This window comes from Pangasianodon hypophthalmus, chromosome 2 (genome assembly GCF_027358585.1).
Source record: "Pangasianodon hypophthalmus isolate fPanHyp1 chromosome 2, fPanHyp1.pri, whole genome shotgun sequence".
In the NCBI taxonomy this organism is placed as follows: Eukaryota; Metazoa; Chordata; class Actinopteri; order Siluriformes; family Pangasiidae; genus Pangasianodon; species Pangasianodon hypophthalmus.
The window spans coordinates 17,413,388-17,437,409 of NC_069711.1; the positions used below are offsets into that span (position 1 = coordinate 17,413,388).

At 39.6% G+C, this 24,022-nt stretch overlaps 1 protein-coding gene across 3 annotated transcripts in view; it reads right to left on the reverse strand.

Annotated features, from left to right (window-relative positions):
- gng12b (guanine nucleotide binding protein (G protein), gamma 12b) overlaps window positions 1–24,022 on the reverse strand; it is a 57,163-nt gene that overhangs the window by 17,190 nt on the left and 15,951 nt on the right. The window contains exon 3 of one of the 3 annotated variants that reach the window (XM_026917852.3): window positions 19,627–19,684. The exons of the other annotated variants lie outside the window; for them this stretch is intronic. The gene's annotated coding sequence lies outside the window, so the exon portion shown is untranslated. The remainder of the gene's footprint in view (window positions 1–19,626; window positions 19,685–24,022) is intronic. 3 annotated transcript variants of the gene reach the window in all.

A 24,022-nucleotide genomic window follows, 5' to 3' on the forward strand; every position in this document is an offset into this window, starting at 1 on the left:
AGCATTCTCTGACACGTTCCTGAGAAAAAACAGAATCCTGGAATGATGTTTCATATTTTCTGGTCTGTGTGAAGTGAATAAAAAATGAATCAGTGCTGCCTAGAGAACAGGTCATCTAGATTCCTATCACTCACTCCATCTCACTAAGTTTACGTCTGCACACTGCAGCGTAGCTATAAAACAGCTTGTTTAATCGAGATACTGGCAGCATTTCTCTCACAACTGGATGTGATGTTAACTTCCAGCTTGCTTGCTGGAAATCATTCACAGGAATAGAGGATGTGTTTTGCTAGTCTATATTAGAATTGCTTGTTTTACTTGTCCTAACTGGCCGTTAATTAATGTTGCAGCTAACTAGCTGAATATTACCTGCTACTTACTTTGATTAGAGCCAATAGTATCTGGTATGGATAATGCATTTTTCTCTGATGATGATTGTCACCTGAATGCAGGGGTGGACTGGCCTTCAGGAAGTTTCAGAATGAGCCCGGAAAAGTCCAGGACCAGAAAGGTCCAGAAAGTCCACACGATTTTGTCTTTTTTTTTTTTTTAAATTCTCTTCTCTCGCACATGCTTTTTAACAAATGGCACACACACACAGACACATTTTAGCAGAGACCCTACATGTGATTGGTTCAGACTGTTGAGTTTCGGTTATCAAGTTCATGTGTTTGTGGACACATGTGGACAACGAGGGAGGGCAGAAAAAAAAAACATCAGATGAGCAAAGTGCTCAAAAATACACACTTTTCCATTCCAAATCTGCTGTTGGTGATTGTGATGATGTTGATAAAGCAGCTACTCAATGTTTTAGCCTAGCTAAATAAGGCTAAAGAATGATAAGCATTCTTTCATATCAGCTTTATTTTAGATCTGGTTTGTGTTGTACTATAATCCCACAGATTTCGTTGTCTCTCAGAACATTCACTAAGCTACTTACAGGGAACTGTTGGCTGGAAGGAGATGACTAGCTAGAGAAATTGGTCCTAGTGTGATGGTCCTTTGATACCACAGTTAACAACCAAGCTTATTATTAGCTAGCCAGGCTATACGTCACCTCAAGTGTTTCACTCTGTGGCACATGTATTGCAGACAGCAAACTGCATACTAGTGTCCCAAAAAAATTTGGTGAGTGCTTCTGAATTTTTGTTAGTGCAGTGCTGATGCTCCTCGATTTCTGAAATGGAAGCACCAGTGCTGCCTGACAAAGCCTAATTTTGCATTACTCACAAAAAAATTAAGTCGATGCTCTATTAAAGAAATTACTGAAATATTATACATTAAACATACATAAAAATGAGCTGAGTAGATTTTTTTCACCTTTAGCATATTGCTTATTTGATTAATGTTTACATGAGAGTTTACATGATGGAGGAAGTCCAGCAAAGAAGTGCATTGACATTATAAGCTGAATCTAATGTAGCCCTATGTATACTAGATAATGCACATTACACAGTAATGTGATTTAGGACAAATGTAAGAGGCCACTTTCTGTGATGATTTTTGTTTCCAGTCTGGCCCTGCCCAAATGATAATCTTTAATAACTGGGTACATAATTAAAGGAATTTCATTTACTTTTCTCATCATGAATAGGCCAGTAATATCAGTGATAGAGCAGACATGATTGCAGACGTGAACAAGTCGTGCTATGCTTCCTGCATTGTATTAATCTTGGATCTTTGCTGCAAGGTTTTTTGTATTTATTTACATTTCTTTTTTCTGGTCCACATAATGTGAATAAATGCAAAAAAAGACAAAGAAACAATATTTATACAACATGCAGAGTTACAGAGGAGTCTCAAAAAGTAGTAAGTTGCTCTGGAAAAGGGCGTCTGCTTAACGCCATAAATGTAAATATAAAAATGAAAACGTGTGTTTCAATAAAGGAAGGTGTTGTTTTCTGGAACCTATATGACTGACTTCCTTCCAGTTACTGAAATGCACATATACAAGCACAAAGTGCACTCATGTTTCAGCACTGAACACATCTTAATATCATAACCAAACAGTTTTCTCAGCCGTAAACCAGATGAATCTAATTTTAACGTCCCCTCAGTCCAGCAAGTCCACCTTCGCTTAGTCTTGTTTACTGCTGTCCAATTCCAGCATTACAGATGTGACACTCTTAGTGACTTGCAAAGTGTCTCACTGCATACACAAGCTCTGTGTCAGTGAAGCAGTTTGCATATCTTATCATGTAACCTTTCCAAGAAAACACCAGGAAGTAAGCACAGTAAGATATTTATGAAAAAATAAATCGATCAGAAAAGTTGAATATCGACCCAAGTACGCATTTTAAAAGTGATTCTGTTCTTATGTTCACTGTGCAATTTTATCATAATATCACAAGATATTTGCATAGAACTTCCTGATACATTTTTACTTTTTAGAAGGTCTCATGCTAAATATCACAATATGCGCTGGTGTGGCAGAAACAGATTTGTGAAATAAAAGATGAAGTAGAAAGTACAAATTCTTGTTTTTCTGGTTGCTCCTCTTCAAATAATTCATGTTAACTTTGGACAACAATTCAAAATTATGTAATTCAAAATTATTTGGATAGATTTCATTCCGTATGACTAAAACAGCAGGGGTGAAAAATTTACCAGTCCAGGCACCTGAGGCAAGCTGAGTATGTGTCCAGGCCAGTGGATGATCCAGAACATTTTGACTGGGGTTGCCAAAGTGGTACACAGAGCTAGTGTGTTGTGGCTGTAGGCAAATGAGACTTAATGCCAGATAATCTCAATGTGCAAATACTATACATTGCATGTCTGACCCTATGTTCATGATGATAATTGGGTTATAACTAGCTGTCATGTTTATAGTGTGTAGTATTTTATTCACTGTCCACAAATGTACAGAATAAGACATAGGACATAGGATATTAAATTATTAAAAGTATTAAGGTTGTGTGACTGCTCTTCCCTCAGCCACATGAAACTACACAATCATTACGACCAAGAAGAAAATCTTACACTAAAGTTGCACAGTGGCAGAAGGGAAGGGCCAGACAGGAACTGACTGGGGTGCTGAGTTGCCAAATATCAATTTGTTTCCAACTGCACTTTTCCAGTGAGCAAGGATTATATATGCCACTATTTTTGGAAGAAAAGGCACACACACATTTATGATTATAAGGCATTCCTGCTTCTAAAAATAAAGGCAGAGGTAGTCAGTTACTCACTAAGTACTACAGTGGCCTGTGTTACTTAGTGAGTAACCGGAAGCATGTGCAGCTCAGCTTTGACTCTTCAAGAAAAAATGAGAAAAGGAGGAAGAGACAGGGGCTTTATAACTCTCTTTCCCCAACTCACAACAGACTTCCTGATCTCTGAGCTGGGATATTCTTATTACTGCATGAATGAATGAATGCGTTTAGGTCGCGCCACTGTGTCCACGTCTAGACAAGCAGGCTAGACTGAGCTCATTTCAGAGGAATCTGGCAGACCCACTGTAGCACTAGACCATGCCTTTCTCCCCACACCCTACAGCCAAAACTCAAATGCAGCACTTATTTCCGACAAGGTGGGGTTTATTTTATTTTTTTTTATCTTTCCTTCAAAACCTCACTGTCTTCAACTTCTTTAAATAAAAAAAAATTATACCCACCTTAGCATGAAAACCTTTCATGTGTTTAGCATCTCTTTGCAAATGGGAAAATCTCTCTGCAAACACTCGCAATGGAAGAGTAAATGTAGGATTTTTCCATTAGGGAAGTGTGCGTATGCATGCATGAAATGCAACGTAACCACAAGTGCGCTGGCATTGCAGCGTGGCAGAGATAGTGCGTAATCAGGCTCTGGGTGTGCACTGAGAAAAAGCACAACGCAAGCACTTGCAAGGACACAGGAGTGGAACAGTCACCTTTCCCCTAAGCCTCATTCAGCATTCCTCTCCATACAGTCTACAAGGTCTGCATGCAGCCATTTTAGATGAACAAGGAAAAGGAAAATAATGCTTTAAGAAAGAGTAGGGAAAAAAGCATGATAATTATTTTGCATTGGACTCAAGAAACTGCAGTTTGCAGGGGATTATCACGGCTTTTCCTCGTTAAAACATTCGTATTTCTTTATATTTTGGAAGGACAAAAGTGCAACACAAAGTGGATCAGTACGAGCACCAGCCAACCATCAAACTTCTCTATACTGAAATGCACTCAATACACACACACACACACACGCACACACACACACACATACCAGCCAGGTTCTGCAAAATGCAGTCTGTATGAACCTGTTCTGCATTACACTGCTACATGAAGGTGTCATGTTCACATGCTGGGGTGTGTAGTTTGCATCTCTCTTTTTGAGACAGTAGTGTGCATGTGTGATCAATAATTATTGGCTGCTTTAAAATCATTATGATTTAGAGTTATTTCAATGCAATGCACTGCAGGTGCTAACATTTCATTTGCTAGCTTCATTTTCCTTAAATAATTGTTACATTAGTAGTAAAATAGTAATAAAAATCAGACGAATGCCTGACACAACATTTTGCATTAGTGTAGCCATACTGTAGATACTGATCCCAGTGTGCATATTAGTATCCACCAAGCTTTACGCTCTTGTAATATTCTGATCTTAAGCACAATTACAGAGCATCCAGTTCAGCTGACTAACAGTGGAGGAGGCAAGCTTCTAAGAACCATGTCAGTAATTAGTCAGATAAGACTTATCCTACTTGCTCACCATCTGCTCCTCTACAAGTTCCTGTAACTACCACTTTATTTGAACCAGTTCAGGAAACTGAAAAACAGCTTGGCTAAATGAATGTGCAGTGCATCTGCATAATATTTAAAATCTCAGCATTTTTGTGGCTCAGTTGAGCTGATCAAGTACAAGAGGTAAAAGAGATAAAGTTAAAACAGCTTATTTTTAGTAGCTGGCACATGGGGAATGCACATTTCAGCAGATAAAGTTTCTAGCTAAGTGGTTCTTAAATGCAGACACGCAAATGTTGCGGACTCCTCATGAACGTCACAACCACACACACACTTTGACTGAGACTAAACAGCATTTGACTTGCAAATGAGTGCAATGATAAAAGGCATTCTGGGGGATCCTCACACCATGTAAAGCACCTCTACACTCACAAGAATTCCAAAATAAAGAAGGCAAGAAGGAGAAATAGAAAAGAGGGGATGATGCACAGCTACAAACATGCAGGATGAAAGTGATGACACATCCCACAGGCACGACCGTGGTGCACAAGTGTGTGATCCAGTCTCGCCATTAATGTGCTTGGCTGATTCTCTTTAAATTATGTCATCATGTTGGTCCTCTTCAAATGATCTCCTAAGATTTGTAAACGACCTGGATGCAAACATACCTTAGCAGGAGAAAAATGCTAAGTAATTATTAAATGCACTGTAAATGGACTGTATATGTCTAAATACTGCAAAATAGTGTTTCTGTGTGTCTGAGGTGTGCATGCGTGGTATTGATAATGAATATATGATAATAGGTGACTGAAACATATTTGTGGAGTATTTGATGATGTGTGTTCAAGGTTCTTCATGATTATTTCGGTTGGAGCTCTTTTGATGATGTCCGCATAATCAGCAGAACAGAAGTTAACACAATGATTCACATTTCTTTAGCTGACGTTTTGGAAATTAGATTAGTAAGCCCTAAATGAAGATGTTGTCTTCTAGGAAATTTGGCCTAATCCAAGCTCTTTGCTTGGCTAAACGTGTTTCATTCTGAATCTGGTTTAATCATGCAGTGTAACTGATCAGAATCTGACTACTCCAAATCCAATGGCTGTAACTAGCTATATTAACTGCGAGCTTAGCAAACCATCCTAATTGCTCAACACCTTTGACAGTCACCCATTAAAAACTTGTTAGCATAGCGGTGCTACCGAGAGTAGTCATCCAAGGTTAGTCGGCTAATGCTAACCAGGCAGGGACAGTGCAGCCAGAGTTTGTCTGGCTCGTGGGGTATTTCTGCTCAAATGGCAGAAGGATCTGCCCAATAGAAATAGATTTTGCTCAGTAAGAAAAAAAATTGGAGCCAACATTGATTAGGGCAATTATCCTTATCACGGCCTCGGTCTTTGCCCCTCTAATATCACAGGCATCATGTCCTTGTGATATTCAAATAAGCTTTCTAACAAATCATAAAAATTCCTGATGTTTGCGTGGCTGTTTATATAACCTATTGCATTCACATGATTAAAAAAATTTAAATAATTTTAGTCAAAAATAATGCAGGCCATTCTTTAACTTTATTCAGAAGAATGGGTTATCATCACAATCAAATATATTTCAACATAATCACAATACAGTATTCTGAACATATCGTGCAACACTAATATGTATGCACCTCTCTGCTGGTCAGCTTACCAGCCTGCACTGTTAAACTGCTGATCAGAATATGCACATGTAATGCCTTTTTTACTCAGCTGGCATGTCTGGGCTCCTCAACAAGACCTACATTTTATCCTGGTCACTATGATACGAGAGTGAAGGGCACCTCTCACTGCACTAAGTCTAAAATCAGACTCTTCTCAATGGCGGTTCCACAATGGTGGAATGAGTTTCAGCTGAAGGATGTCCCAGATGAGACAGTCAGCACAGACGGCAGTGGAGTTGCTAACAAGTCTCCCAGTGGCTTACAAAATAGCTAATTTGGAATTTATGTTCTTTTCAGTGAGAAAAAAGTATATAGCTCAGAATGGCATAGAGAAAGTTAAGACATTTAAATACTTAGGCGTCACAGTGGAATATGATACACGTATACAGAAACTGTACAAACAGTACAAAAATATTTAAAAAATAATTTAAATTGCTTTTAACTTATAAGGCCATACATCCATTTTATCATATTATTTTATAGTCTGGGTTCAGGCATACCAATGCACAATAACACCTGTAATACCATTATATGGGGAAAAAACCCTATTGCATATGAAGCTTTATAGATTACACATTCCTGTCTTGACAGCTTAAACAGAGACATGGGCTGTAAATTAGCTACAGATAGAAGCCCTATGTACATTATGTCTGTGGTATAATATATATAATAATATTTTTCTGTATTGTCACTGTTAAACAAATTAATAAATTAATAAACTAATTAATTTAGTCTACAGATTCACTGTGCCCCATAAGGGTACAACATTCAGCTGAAGACTGGTTAATATGTTAAACCACACTGGCAAGTCTGTGCAGCTTTACTGAAGAACTGGAAGCCATTTGAGGCTGGTATTTACAGCAACGATTTTGACTGAGACAACCCTACCTTGTTACCTTTTTAGCCTTGTAGCTGCGGTGCAAAAGTACAGATGCAAACATCAGACGACAAATGTCTTGGCTGATCAACTACATTTAGAGTAAGTGGGAAATTGTGTAAACTGTTGGCTTCTTTGCCCTCTGTGCTTGAATTGGATTTTGCCTTACTAGCAAGTGGCATTCAATAAAAGCTCTTGCCAAATTTAGATGTTAATGCATCCCTAGTGAGAAATGCCCGACTTGTCTTCCTAACACAGTCCCCTTTCACCCAGTATGAGAGAAGTGGATCCATGTCTATTGCTACATGTCAAAGCAATATTTGTACTAGAAATCCAGGCTGCAAGGAATGCACTGGCAGCCCATGGATCCATGGCCTTGAATCATGCATGTGTCATGTGGTCTACATTTTGCAGAAAGGGAGATTTGCGTCGAGAAAAGTCCATGCATTCACCCAAGAGATCAATGACACTAACAATACACACAAACTCCACAGGGATATTTTAGAAGGAAGGGATGAATTGAAAAACAGAGACGTTTTAGACACAGTTTTGCACAACACAGATAAGAGGCACATCAACAACTTTTGTAACTAAAGTGCATGAGATGAGTCACTTAACTGAGCACAGGCTAACATAGGAGGAAAGTCCCTGATGCAGGTGAAAATGGGGGCTATTGTTTTAAAACAGAGAGACATGGAGAGTGAGTAAGAGCAGGAATGAGAGTGATCTAATCATGCCATCATCAGGAGCATTCTGGTCACTCCAGAAGGGAGGGAGGGGGTGTGAAATCACCGCAGCTCCTGAATCTTTCCATAAAAGGCATGTTGTACTACTCTATTGTGTGTGTGTGTGTGTGTGTGTGTGTGTAAGATAGAGACAGTGGGCATCTCTGGTGAAAGAAAGATCATTGCATGAATGACTGAACTCTGCCCATGTTGGCAAGATTCCTGCAGAGCAATGACAAAACAAAACCAAGAGAGAGCAAGATAATATGCAGAAGAGTGTGTGTGTATGCGTGTCTAAGCTGACCTCAGTAGACAGGGAGAGGTGGTGGTAAGTTAAGAGGAAGTAGATCTGGATTCTCTGAAATCTTCTGGGGCTGATCAGAAGCCACCTGAATCTTGCACATTCTTTGGTGCTTACTCACTCACACATTCATGACATTTATTTCATTGAAAATTAAGCAAATGCTGTACTTAAATTACATTAAATTCCTCCTATGACAAATTAATGAAACTAAAGTTGAATATGCAAAAGAAGCAGAGTGTAAAGTAAGAAAGAGTGTTGAAGAGACAAATGTCGTCTTATGCCGCTATTGTTTTTGCTATTATTGTGGTTTCCAGATTGTATTAGCGAATTTCCACTGCAGAAATCTTTTAACAAATCTAAGAACTGTTGCAAGAATTAGGCAATGTTTGGAACATGTCCACTATAGAAACTAGGGTTAATTTTAGTTCTTGAGCCATAGTTCCAGGAACCTTTGTTTGAGAGGACTGAACATTGCTGATTGGCTGAAAGAGAGAAAGTGCAAGAGAAAAACAGAGTGTGCACAGCAGAGACACAGAGTGTGCAAGAGAAAGAGAAGTGTGCAACATAAAGAGAGTGTGCTAGAGAAAGACAGCATGTGCAAGAGAAAGGCAGTCGGCAAGAGAGTGAATGTCCAAGAGAAAGACAGCATGTGCAAGAGAAAGGCAGTCTGCAAGAGAGTGAATGTCCAAGAGAAAGACAGAACGTGCACAAGAAAGAGACAATGTGCAAGAGTGAGAGTGCATGAGAGAGAGAGACGGAGAGTAGACATAGCGGGTCTCTCTCAAGAAAAAAATGAAAGCATGAGATGGAACTAAGAGTGTTCAAGAGAAAAAAAAAGAGTGCAAAAAAAAAAGAGAGAGAGAGAGAGAGAGAGAGAGAGAGAGAGAGAGAGAGAAGTAGCTGTGGGACAGTTCACTGTTAATCTTTAATGGGTAATGGGAAGCTGGAGCTGAGCGTCAGGGCTGTTCAGTTCCTCCTGCGCTTCTTGGAAGTGGCAGCTCAGAGTTTCACACGAACTGAAAATGAAACGCTTCCCTGAACAGGTGGGGTCCAGAGTACCTACAGTCACAGCCTTGAAAAACAGGGGCCAGCCACGGGGCAGCTGGAGTGTCACAGGACAAAATCTGCCTGAAACAAACCCAGGAAACACAAGGAGCATTGCACAGATCCTTTTTCTTTAAAAGGGAAATAGGCATGAGTTTAGTTTGTGTCTGCACACTCTTACACACTCTTTAATAGAAGACCTCTTTATATTTAACAAGTATTTATTTTGTTGACACTTTTTGCCCAAAAAGAACCATTAAAATGTATAGATAAAAGAATGCCATTAGTACTGTGGTTATCAGATATTACTTGCAGTGTACATTTCTGTTTTTTTACCTTCTGTTTTCTGTGTAACTGACTATTAATGAAATAGCTTACTGGCACGATTAAGTGCACATTTGCATGCACGTGATGCAAGCAAAAGGTCAAGGTTCACAATGTGCGTCAAACGTGTGAAAAGAGCTGCCTAAATAAAGCTTATTGTAGTCATGTGTGTTGTGTGGCAGTGCTGTGCTGCCATGTGGAGGCCGTGTGCTTGACCTGTTTCTGGAATGCACAGAGTAGGCAGCCTCTGTAGGGGGGCACTTAGGGGGGCTGTGAGAGTTAGCAACTCTGAACGGGCCATTGCCTTGCACTGATAAAGCCTTCAGTCAGACAGCAGAGAGATGGAGCAGGCGTAGGAAGAGCCCTCCTCTCAGTATTAAGGTCACACAGGAAACCTTAGGAAAGGATAAACATTTCCTGTTGTTTTCTCAGCACTGATGATCTCCAAACCCCTGATCAATCAGCATGAATGCCAGTTTAAGGAGTGGAGAAAACAAACCAATCGACACCCACACGTGCGCAGAATATTGGGTTATCACTTGTGCATGGACAGTTTTTATGTGTTTATTAAACCAGCTCAGTGTCACGAGCTCCGGGGTAATGGCTGTGGTGATCACGTAGCCTGCAGGCACACGGAGGAGCCATAAAAACAGGAGGCCATGAGGAAGAAACACCACATGAACAGAGCATGCAATTTATGATGGATACAAAAATTCCATAATCGGAAGTATCTGCTGACAATCAAATGCTCACGTGGCACATACACAGCACAATGCACGCTGAGTGGAAAAATATAAACACATTTTATATATATATATATATATATATATATATATATATATATATATATATATATATATATATATATATATACATATATACATATACACATATACATATACACACACAAGTACAAGTACAAATGCAAAATTAGCTTATAATATTTAATAATATAGTCAAGGACAACTACACCCAGAGTCAACCAAAGTAAGACCAAAGACCAAATAAAATGAACAAAATGGTCTGTATTAGTTTTATACTAGACTTATTATAAGACAATATTGGATGTTATGCACACTTAACAGAAATGAAGACATGCATATGTGTAAATCTTTGTACAATTATGAGGCCTTTTAGTACATAATTCAAATTTCTCATACACAAAAACACACACGCGCACAAACACGCTCATACTCTCTCTCACACACACACACACACACACACACAGAAATTAAACCTCCTACACATTGTTAAACCTCGTACACACTCCATCAAGCCTTTTACACACAACATACTTCCACACATACTCTCTTACACACTATAAAATCTAACAATCTCTCCATCATAGTGTTATTTAGGTTTGCTAATGTTTGTGACTGTATGTCTAAGAGGTTTAATGTGTGTGAGAGTACAATAGCATGTGTGTACGAGAGACAGACAGATTGTGTGTGAGAGATACCAAGTATAAATTATGGCCTAAAGGCCATACATAAACATGCAGTTGTTAATTCCACTCTGAGAAGTTTGTGGGACCATGCACAAAACACCAATGTCTCACACACGCACAAGCGCACACACACACACCAGGCTGTCTCAGTTGTCAGGTGCTTTGAGGAACCTCACGCTGACTTTGCATCAGCTAAAATTACAGCACACAGATAGTGTGTGAAATGAATGTTGTGAGCTACTGTGAAGTGTTTTTGAAGCAGAATACTTAAGTCTTTGTAGATCAAGCATTAATAATGCTCTTTGCTGGAAAACAAACAAACCAATAAAGAGCGTATTCTTTTTGCTTCAGACGGGGAGTAGCCGGTGTGCGGCAAAAGAGGTGTGTATATATTAAATGTTTTATCTGATGACAGAAAGAGACAATTATAAATTATTATGGTTGTGTCATATAATAGATAATGAGTTGTTCGTATGAAGAAACAACAATGATTTCGGTAATCACCGTTGGCTGCTCTGCTCTATGTGACGTACATTTTATTTGTAGTCTATCATTAATTTGTAATGTCCTTTAAGAGCTTAAACTCAAGAAACCTTCTATTAAATAGTATAGAAATACTAGTGGGAATATTTGTCTAGGATTCTCAATCCTAGTCATGTATACACTGTATATATCTGAACCTTTCACTTTTTTATGATGATTTTTAATAAATTGAGCAATTCTGCACACAAGCATTAAGCATTAGCAGATTGTAGATGGGCATCGATGGTTGGTGTGTGGTATTTTAATTTGCCATGTGCCCGCTTTTACCTCTAAAACTGATTCAGATTTAGAGATTTCGATTCAGCAGACAGATTTTGAATAGTGTGCTTAATTTGTTATGCTGTAATTCATGTGCTTATGTTCATTTCTATAATGTATTTTTGAACACACGATCAACATAGCCTCAGCACACTACATCTAGAGCCCAAACTTTGCAGGGCCATAACAGTCCAAAAGCATATGGACACTTGGCTTTCACATGCATGTATGCACATTCCAAAACAATAGGCATTAAGACAGAGTCGCGTCCCCCTTTGGTGTTTTAACAGCCACCTTTCCACTAAATTTTGTAGTGTGGCAGTGGGAATTTGTGCCCATTCAGCACTAGCAAGGTCAGGCACTCAGAAGGCCTGGCAAAGAGTTGAGGTTCCAATTCATCCTGAAGGCGTTCAGTGAGGTTGTGGTCAGGGCTCAGACCACTAGATTTCTTCTACACCAGCCACACCAATGGGAAACCGTGCCTCCTTGTACCTCGCTTTGTGCACAGGGGCACTGTCACGATGAAACAGGTTTGGGCCCCTTAGTTCCAGTGAAGGGAAATCTTAATGCTTAAAGACACTTTAAAAACATTCTACACAATTGTGTGCATCCATCTTTGTGGCAACAGTTTGGGGACAGCTCATACATGGGTGTGCTGATCAGATGTCCACATACTTTTGGCCATATTGTGTATTTGATGTCATCATGTGCATTTTAAATATTTCCTTGCTGTTTACTCAATCACTCTTGACAACAACAACAAAAAAACTTTACCATACATTTGAACTGTGAGTAATTTGTGGAAAAAATTTAAAGATTCAGTACCCTTATATGAGGGTATAACCATGCTCATATGTATGAAATGTGTGGCCCTTTTGTTTATCAACAGCAAGTCAGTAAAGCACATCTTGCTCTTTCCCTGAGCTGCTGTGGTGAAGGGAGCATCTGGGATTAGGTGCCTTGCCAGAGGGCACATTGGCCGAGGTCACAGGAAGGCCGTTTTGACCTAGCGCCATCCAGTGGGATTTCAGGCTCCTACCTGCAAACCTAGGGACTGAAGCAAAAAACTGCTCTAGTTTCTAGTGGAAAAGCCTAACTCACCAAGCCGCTGTAACCCAATGTGTAAATTAGATACAGCAGCAAACATAATCATGGCTGAGAAATGAGACGAAACATCATTTGATACTTGAAGACATTTTAATTGGGGAGATGGCACCGACCCAATATCCAGTATCGCTGTTGTGCCGATATCAGCAGAAAATGTTGGATATTGGAGGAAAAAAGAACAAATCCAATCTGACTGTAACAAATCTAGCTTGAAAAATATCATAGAACTGCTTGTAGTGCAACACAACAAACAGACATAAAATAGGTCACACAATAATAAAAGTATCCAAGGCTCTATGCTAACGTCATCCTGGGGAGATAACTGTAATCTGCAGGACAATGTGAAATGTGTCCTGGGGTACATTTTGTGACCATAACACAATCTCTCTAAAATATGTAAGGTAATATGTAAAGGAATGTTACAGTAGACTGCAGGTGGTAGTGGATCGGACCGCTACAGTTCTTTAAAAGCATCAATGTCTGCGGAGAACTACTGAGAAATAAATGTAAACAAAAAAAATTTTATATTTGAGATGGCTGACAAAAGCAGTTTCTGGTAGAAAGTAGAAAGTAGAGAGTGAGTCAGATGGAGTGAGAGAGTGACACAAGTAGATAGATAGAGAGAGAGTGTTATTAGTAGGAAGACAGAAGAAGTGAGAGAGTGATACAGGTAGACTGATATTGGGGGCGGGGGGAGTGTGTGTGCTACTGGCAGATTGATAGAGAGATAGCTGAAGTGAGAGTCTCTGTTACAGGTACACTGACAGAGTGAGAGGGAGGGAAGAGGGGCTTCAGGCCGCGTGCACACAGGTGTGTGTGAGTTTTGACAGTTGGAGTTTGAAATCTTGAACATTCCGATCCAGGCTCTGAACATTCCGTCAGTGTAAGTCTATGGGAGTTTTGGGGATATTTGATCGTCTTTTATGGGAAAAGTGTAAGTCCGATCAGTTCAAAACCTGAAGGGCTGTGCTGAGTTTAGTAAATGTAGTTTGAAAGGTTTAGGAGTTGTATAAGTCCAAAATTTTCAATGGAAGTCAATGGGAATTTTGGTCACTTTGAGCTTCCGTAACAGGAAAACTGTAGTTAGAAAAGTCATAACACACTAAGTCAGGACAGGCTGAAGGTCTGTGGCGAGTTTGGTGCATGTAATTGAGAGCTCTAGGAGGAGCAGCGTTTAGAAATTTTGGGCCTCAGAATAATAATAATAATAATAATAATAATAATAATAATAATAATAATAATAATGATGATGATGATGATAAACTTAAACAGCAGAACAGAAATGTTGGCTTTGTCAAGCATCCCATAGTGTAACGAGATAATCAGTGCTATTCACTTCACCTGTGAGTGGCTTTAATGCTGACCCCTGTCCACCTCTCATACTGCCTACAATGGTCACATGAGTATCATAACTGGACCATTGAGCTATGGAAGAAGGTGGCCTGGTCTGATGAATCATGTTTTCTTTTACATCATGTGGACAACCTGGGTGTGTGTGCATCGCAAACCTAGGGAAGAGATGGCACCTGGATACACTATGGGAAGAAGGCAAGCTGCCGGAGGTAGTGTGATGATCTGGGCAACGTTCTGCTAGGAAACTTTCCTTGGCATTTATGTGGATGTTACTTTAACACGTACCACCTACCTAAACATTGCTGCAGACCAAGTACACCCCTTCATGGCAACAGTATTCTCTAATGGCAGTGGGCTCTTTCGGCAGGATAATGAGCCCTGCCACACTGCAAAAATATTTCAGGAATGGTTTGAGGAACATGACAAAGAGTTCAAGGAGTTGACTTGGCCTCCAAATTCCCCAGACCTCAATCCAATTGAGCATCTGTGGGATGTGGGGAGGCCCCACCTCATAACTTACAGGACTTAAAGGATCTGATGCTAACATCACAGAGTGTAATCTTAGTGCCAGACACCACAGCACACCTTCAGAGGTCTTGTGGGGTCCAAGCCTCTATGGGTCAGAGCTGTTATGGCAGCACAAGGGGGATTAGGCAGGTGGTTTTAATGTTATGGCTATATTATATATATATATATATATATATATATATATATATATATATATATATATATATATATATAAAATACATACACTCACTTACATACATACATATATACATACACACACAGTGTGTTTCATAAGAGACCACTTTAAAAAACACAAAAAAACATAATGAAGGCTGCTGGGTTTTGCTGCAAAAATAAGAAGCAAGTGCGACAGTCAAAGTCTCCAGAAAAGCTGTGGCTGGTTCTGCAAGAAGCTCAGTAAAACTTACAGCTAATTTCCTTATAAAACTGCACAAAATGTACCTGAGACTACTACTTTTTTTAAAGAGAAGAATTTTCACACCAATTATTGATTTTGTTTCATTTAATACTGTTTACTGCTCTTTATAGTATTTTTTTTATGTAGAAACATTTAATTTCTTTGCATGTGCGTAAGACTTTTGCACAGTACTGTGTATATATACATACAACAAGCAGCACACATACACACGGAGGCACCGTGAGTAATGTGTAGACACTGTGCTAGCTTGCTGCTTTCAGTCTGGGTCATTTGATTAAGCAGGATTTGTATGGTTGGTGCAGGGGTTACAGTACAGGAAGAACAACTTTTTAACGGCCCATTTCCCTATGCAAGACAAACACACTCAACCATATCACGCTCCTCATAGCAGCCAGACTCCAGGAGAGCTCCAATGTACGAGATGGGACTCCTCATTTTGTAACAGTCCAACCCAAGCTCTGATGGATTGGGAGGATTACAACAATACAATACTTCTCATAAGTCAAGGACAGAATGGCACTGCCTTGCAATTAAAGCCCACTTATTTTGGGCCTGGCAAATATTTCCTTTTAGTCCATCCACTGTGGGGCACGGCTTTAAAACACACACTTCAAACACACAGCCCTTAGCTGCACCAACAAGAGGAATGTCAGGCATGTCATGGAAGTGGACAGGAAATATTTCTCCAGTGAAGCCACATCAGTGAGGCCACATGACTCTTCGGCAGTGACACGGTGCAGTCATGTTGGTCCATTTAAAGCTCTGGTTCTGGGTAAGGTGTGCCACATTCCTATGCGCACATGCAGGCCTTAGAGGAAAGGTGGATGTACAAAAACAGAATAATGCATGAGGAAGTATGTCCGAGACTTCCCTGTAACTCCCCCAGACTATCACAGACAGGTGTACTACTCACAAGACAATATAAACACAAAGCACTGATGTTTATGCAGGCATGCAGGTATGCACGAATGCACACCTAAACCTTTTCCACCAACAATAAGTCTGTGCCTAATAGGGAACCACTGCATCTGTTTCCACTTTAAGAGACGGTTCTAAGGGCTGAAGACATCCGCACAATGGGGGCTGCTGATTTCATATCATAACAACTCAGGCAACCACGGTTAATTTTATAACCATCATCAAATACAATGTGAACAGCGAGTGTCTGAAAATTATTCATTTGTTTGTCTTCAGTCGTCAAATTAGAGTAGCCAGTACACCTTATGGGAAGCTTTGGGGAGGTGGGAGGAAATTGAGAACCCTGAGGATACCCACACTGACACGGAGAGAACAAGGGAAACACTACACAGACAGTAACCTGAGCTCAGGATCAAACTGAGGACCCTGGAGCAGTGAAGTGGCAAAGTTCCTCGCTGAGCCACCATGCTGCCCTATTTGAAAATAATTTTTGAATAAAAATAATCAGAATTAATATTGCAACAATAAATCAATGGTCTGAGGAATAAATATTTTAATGGCAATTGCAACAAACTGAATGTGAGCTAACAAGTCCTTTGAGCAGCTCCATACTCCAAACAAATCATCCTTGTCTATAACGATGTCTCTGTGCTGTGTATGAAAGCTGAAAGATTGAACTTTGGACGGTACTTTGGATGCTCTTAAAGATAAGAAGAAATCTGGCAGAATCATGTGTTAGTATTTTTACACTACTTTCTTTAGGACATTCTACAGAAATATTACAGAAATAGGTCACTAGAAAACACAAGACAATTCTTAGAAACTCAGCAGAATATGTATACATACCCAGGCATGCACACACACACACACACACACACACACACACACACACACACGCACGCACGCACGCACGCACACGCTAATTTTGCCCCAAAAAAAGACCCAAGCACACAGAGACACATAAATGAACACCAGTACATAGAATACAGCTGCAATGCACAAGCTCCTTTGATTTTAAACAATGGTGAACCTGACATACAACTTTACTGCGTAAATATAAAAGCCCTCCTGACCTACATTTGGTTAAAGGCATAATAGATCAAGTGTGTACAAGGAACATATGTTACACACAGACAGACAGCACTGCTGTATCCTCTCCAGTGCTCACACATAATGCATAACAGAGTACATTCATACACACAACCTACATTTCCCCCTTACTTGTTGCCCAGTGCTAACTGTAAGAGTTGAATCACCTCTTTTTACAGGACTTGATGTCTTTACCAAAAGACTCACTCTCTTCTTGCACTACTGGAGTCCGATAAATAATTCATCATCCTAATTAGTCATGCAGATGCACAGAGCACCAAAAGACTACACTGTTAGGCTTCTCTATCACACACACGACTCTATTCACATACAAGAAGAACTCGGGAAAGATCTACTAAGCACTACTAAGATCTTCATCAGAAGTTTTCATTTCTATGAAATGTCATCCCAAATCAGTAAAGGTCAAATAAATGCTATAGACATAAGACAAACATACTTATATTTTTGTTTTGTGCCACAAGCACAATGACCAAAATAGAAACGACTGATAATACAAAACAATTACGGACTCTTTTTTGATCATTTTGTCTGAGCTTCCTGTGTTGGCTAATATCCAGAACCGATAAGACACTGGCTTCTGTCACTTTCCTAACTGCAGGAGCTGTAAAAGGTGTGTGTGGGTATCAGAGAGAGACCATGAGGTCATTTTCAGCACAGTAGCATGATATCAAATGCATGCTAAAAGGTTAGGCACTTATCACATGGGTTATAATGATTTAAGGTGATTTAAGGCTTTCTCACCTGTTAGTGAGACAGGAGACAGTGTATTTGTGGCCAAGTTAAAAGCAAAACCAACATAAAGTGCCTTGGAAAGCTGTTGGATCAACATGAGCTGCCAAAACAGCTTCAGTGCACCTTGGCATAGATTCTACAAGTCTCTGGAACTATAGTGGAGAAATGAATGCCGTTCTTGTAAAAGAATATTCCTTCATTTAGCGTTTTGATGATAGTGGAGAGTGCTGTCTAACATGGGGCTCCAAAATCTCCCATAATTGTTCAACTGGGTTGAGAACTGGTGACTGCGAAGGCCATAGTGTATGACTTACATGATTTTTATACTAATCAAACCACTGAGTGACCTTCATGCCCTGTGGATATGGGTGGGGTCGTCCTGGAACAGACCACTCCCATCAGGATAGAAATGTTTCATCATAGTAGTGTGGTAATAAGCATGACTAACATTCTCTCTCTTTTTTTCCTGCAGGTCAAGAGGAGCAAACCTGTTACAGAGTGTAAATAACATGGTCATCCTTATATAATCCTACTCCATCAGGAATGAGGAAGATCCTAATGATGGGTCACAAGGCAAGACTGCGGCCTGACAAAACAAAGCAAAGAAAGAGAAACAAACAAATCCAAACGACGCACTTCTTCTTTTACCCTACAGGCCAGCGGAATTGGTAGTCGAGATCACACAGCATCAAAAAGAGGAATATAACAAAGCAATGTGACATCACATCCTGACAGGACACGCCTGTCTGGCTTCTGTGAGTTAGTTAGTAAGAGAGGGAGAGAAAAGAGGATGTTTGAGAGTGGGTGAGGGCAGGAAGTAGGTCAGATGTAAGTCATCCTATCCAAGGAAAAATCCAAATATGGACATGAGATAATTAACACAGGAAGGGCAGAAAAGCCTACATATGGGTTGGGCAATAGCAGAGACGCAGGAGCCAGATAATACTGGCCTTATATCTCACATCTCTCACAGAGACGCCTGCAGAGGAACATGTTGCACACAAACACACAGGCTAATGACGGCGCACACATGCACATGCACACACAGGGCAAAAAGCAGGACGCTCAGGTTTGTTCAGTTTCTCTTCATCCCCAGTAATAGGCTTTCCCAATGGCGGATGTTCACATCCGCTATGCCTGCCAGCGTTGCGCAATGGCTGCACCGAAACCACTGCTGTTTTGTCATTTGGAAACGGAGAGTGCATTTTTCTCCTCTCCTTCTTTCAACGGAGGTCAACACAACTCTCTGTCAAGAGCTTTCCTGCTCTGCACCCTGTACCATATCGCATTATGTGTCATGCCCTTTGCCTCTCGCTCCTGCAGGAGAAAGACCTCACACTGAGCTCACCTCTCTAAGAACAGGATTTCTGCAAGGGCAAGGGCCTCAGAGGGAAAAAGACAGCAGGGTCTACTGGAGAGGCTCTACTGCACATATGCATATAAACACTCACATTACTGTAGTACATCAGGACCCAAATGTTTCTTTTTCTCTGATACAGGGACAGACACAGAGAATTTTGGTTAAGAAACCTGTAGATATAAGACCCTTTTTTTAAATGCACACTTTAAGACGCTTACTTGGAGTTGCGCCAAAAGCCAGAGTATCACGGTCCAAATGAAAATAACCCTGGATAACCTAGAGGAAAAAAAACATGTAACAATAACATTTACAAAGAGTCTCACTGCCAGAACAAGCTTAGTCATGTGACCTTTCAGGGGGAACCAACATTAATTAATATTAAGATAATTATGTAAATATCACAGTTTTTCAGTTTTATGGATAGGGCAAGATCAGTTTTTTGAGACACATGTTCAGCACTGTTTTTACATTCCCATACATTCCCGTACATTCCCATCATTATTGCTGTGGCATCACAGAACGTAGAGATCAAGTAACGATACAGCTCTGCTGAAACAGCGTGGTTGTGTAAAACATGCTGCTCGGTGTGAGGGACCCTCATATTTACCCTCATACAGTTTCATACCAAAAAATTAAATTATCAAAGATTTAAAAGTGAAAAATATTTTGATGCAATTTTTTTTTTATTATTAATTTTAACTGTATATGTCCATCAGAAGAGAGCAGGTCTGTGCTTACACAGCTGAATAATTGCAATGCAGCTGAAATGAAACAATCAATAATAATGTTGACAAAACCTTACACAAATAAAAAAAAAACAAATAATTATCACCCAGCTCAAGTTTTGATATCTTTACATTTTTAAATTTTACCGTCAATTTTACTACATTTAAATCAGTCTATTTTATTGCCTGTCCAATGCATGGTATTTTTAATCATTCCCAAAACAAGTCTCTTTCTTTCTCTCTTTCTCCCTCCCTCTCTCTCTCACTCACACGCACCTGTTTGACCCTAAAATGAAACTGTCATGCCACCTGTAGAGAATGCAGCCAAACACACACATAAGTGCACACACACACACACACACACACACACAGAGCTGCATTCAATGCTGATGATCTTACACCGCAACAAGCACTGATTTTAAATAACTGCATAATTTAATTACTCAGTTTAAAATGCGATTCATGCATTTATCAAGCTATACTTAAACTATTTAAAAAAAATCACCCTTAATTTCTTTGGGGGGGAAAAAACCTGCTAGTGTTGAGAGCTGAGAGCTTTTTTTTTTGGCCAGGCTCGCTGTACCAAACCAAGATAAACAGCGCACCCTGGTGGATATTGGGCATAATGCCCCATCAAAATCAATTATTTTACTGAGTGGCCTAAAAGGGTACAATTTGGCCTAAATAATCAAATCAGCAAATGCAACATTTTTGTATAAAGTTTCAGATTTCTATTCATATTCCCTAAATATATAATGTCTAAATCAAACACATAGTGAAATTAAATATTGGTGATACTATTCGTGAGTATTGTGAGACAATAATTCACCTACAAAGCTGTGTGCCTCGTAAGGGTGTAACACACTAACTGTATCTGTTTAGAGTTGCAAATATGTGTATCCATATCTAATTAAATATTAACCCTACCACTATGTCCCTGAAACACTGGAAAAAAAGCAGAGGTAGAAATGGCAGCATTGTCAGCATGGTCTGTGAATCCTCAAACTCTCATCACTCTAAACATCTGCACGGGACAGTTTTTAATCCTGCTCACGGGGTTATTATTTTTGTTTGTACCTGCCCACAATATTTCTAACAAAATTAGTTAGATCTATTTCCCAAAATATAAACAAATCAGTAGCTTAATTTAAACCACCATAAAGCTGAGCAGCCAGTTACTAAAGCCCACCACACATTCATTAACATAAATGTGCCGAGCTATCTGACAGCTCGCTCACACCCACATGAAAGTAAAAGCTTCCTGCTCGCGGCACTTTTTTGTCTTTTTAATGCTTTTTAATGCTGAGTCATTCGCAAGATACAGCTACACAGAACTACAGGTTTGTTTTTGTTTTTAGTACTGATCACTTAATACAAGGTTTAACGAACCTGATTAAATATGAGAGAATGTGCCAGTTGGCTGGATGTGGCTGACCAGCTGGCCATGATTGGCTAACAGTCATGTTCAGTTGTTTTCTTTCAAATTTTACCCTTAGAGGAATGCTAGGAACAGCTCATTTCCTAGATCTGATCTTAAACATGCATTGATCCAGACAGACAGCAGAAAAAAAACTCAGAGGAAGTATTAAGTATTGAGGACAAAGGTCAGACATGAGCTCACTTTCACTGGAGCTGCAGGAAACCTTGTATGTAGAAACTTTACAGTATTCACACTACATGACTCAAACCCAGACAAGTAGCATAGTGTCTTTATCTGAGTCATTTCAACCAAACAATGAAGACCTAGTCACTTTCCTATATTGGTACACTGTTGTGTTTTCTCCTCTAGGGAGCAGCATTGTTCTGCATCAGATCGCACAAGCTCACAGGTAGGTCACAGCACATGAATAAACCATGCTAACTGCTATTTGACCTGATCAACCAAACAAAACAAAAACAAAACACAAAAAAAAAAAAAAAAAAAAAACCCCTCTCCAGATGATGCAGTAAGCCAGTTTCTACAGCAACATTACAAATCGAACGCAGCAGTGAATATTCCCATAGCAAACACAAGCAGTTATTTCTCTGGTGAGATTGTTTTTCACAGAACAACTGATTAACATCTCTCATTCTTATCACAATAACTGCTAAACTTTAATAGTTGTTTGATCCATGACCTAATGTATGAAAGCTGCCAACAATTCAATACAATACCATTCTAGTGTCGTTTTAATGAAATACAGCACAGTGCAAGTGAGTCAGTTTGGTAATAAAAATGTGTTAGCTTTGCGGACTGGGAGGCCACAATTCCTTAACTGGAGCTGATGGGTACAGAGGCCACGTCTCCTTCACAAGGTCTGAAAAACAGAGGCCACGTCTCCTTTACAAGGACTGAAAAACAAAGGCCACACCTCCTTCATAGCTTTTAGTGAACTATTAATTATTATGGGATTGCCTTTGCCGAGATGAACACACATGATGCAGCCTTCAAATATGTCTGGAATAAGACATATTTGAACAGACGTCCTTCTTTGGACAGACATCCTTCTGAATGAGTCTGCACAGCACTACCCAAAGAAGCCGCCTATTTAGGCAGACTTCTCCTTAATGGAAACAAGAACAGTGACAATATTTTGACATGTCCAGAATAACAATAAAATGTGTCCTGAATATCTCAGTTTGCTTAAAGTATATCATGTAGCAGATTACAGGCGCATGCCTACTGATGAGGGATTCAGAGTTTACAGTTCATGCAGGCTTTCTCGCACTCATACATGACAGATTACGAAGGCCATCTTGCACTGTAAGCACAGAATAATACTTAATCATAAAGAAAGTGCTCAACAAGAGTCACTGGTAACGGTTAAGAACGAAAAAGTTAAGTATTTCTGAAAAAAAGATCTCTTAAATTGTCTCCTCTGCCCCTGGCAAAGCTTCACCACATTCCAATGAAACCAGTTCAACACTCTGACCAGACTAAAAGATCAGCAAAGTCAGACTAAACCAACATGACGCAATCAGGTGAAGAATGACGCAAACTCTGTGGAAAATGCCTGTTGTTTTTTGTTCTTGTTCAGCTAAATTAACACATAAAATAAAAAAAAAAATAAAAAAAAGACATAAGACATTGGCATTTTTTAAAAATAATAACCTGTTTTTATAGACAGAGGAAAAAAACCCATGATGCCTTGATTTCAGGATTTGTGATATGTTTGTATTTTGCATTAAATTGATGCCTTTTCCATACATCTTAACAGAGCTTGATGGTGACTGTGAAATGAAAGAGACACTGCTCTTGTCTGGCACTGCGGTGCTACACTGAGAGCTGGTTTCCTTTCAGGACTTCATTAATCTGTACTTAAACTGAAAACTGTTTAGTTTGGATGTCCAGTGCAGAGCCATTTGTGGGGTGAGATGTTAAATTCATTTCATTCGCTCGGAAACGGAGAGAGGGGCCGGGGGGTTCGGGTTTACACATTGCTAGGCAACAGACAGGAAGCATCTCAGAGTTTGCTTATGTAAGAGTGAAACGGCTGTACAGTAGAGAAACACGGCAAGATAGCACACATACTCTTTTCTGTTTAAAAAAAAAAAAAAAAAAAAACAACCTACTCTGGATACACTATATTGAAGTGTGTTAAATCAGGGAATATCGAACAGAGAAGCCCATTCAGTCCATTTGTGCATTGCAGAACAAGACAAAACCCACACATATGAGACTCCAAACAAAGAGGTATATGTGGAAAGCCAATGAGATTAGTAACACTGTGCTTTGTGTATTAGGAGCGAGCTGAAAATGAAACTCAGATTTAATGACTCATTGTACAGCATGTCTAAGCAATAAACAAAAACAGGCTCGCTGAAATGGAATAGTGTGAGCAAAGGAGCTTTGTTTTTGGAGACAGCAGAAAACAGCATGTGTAGCACTGACCAAACCATGCTGCCCCAG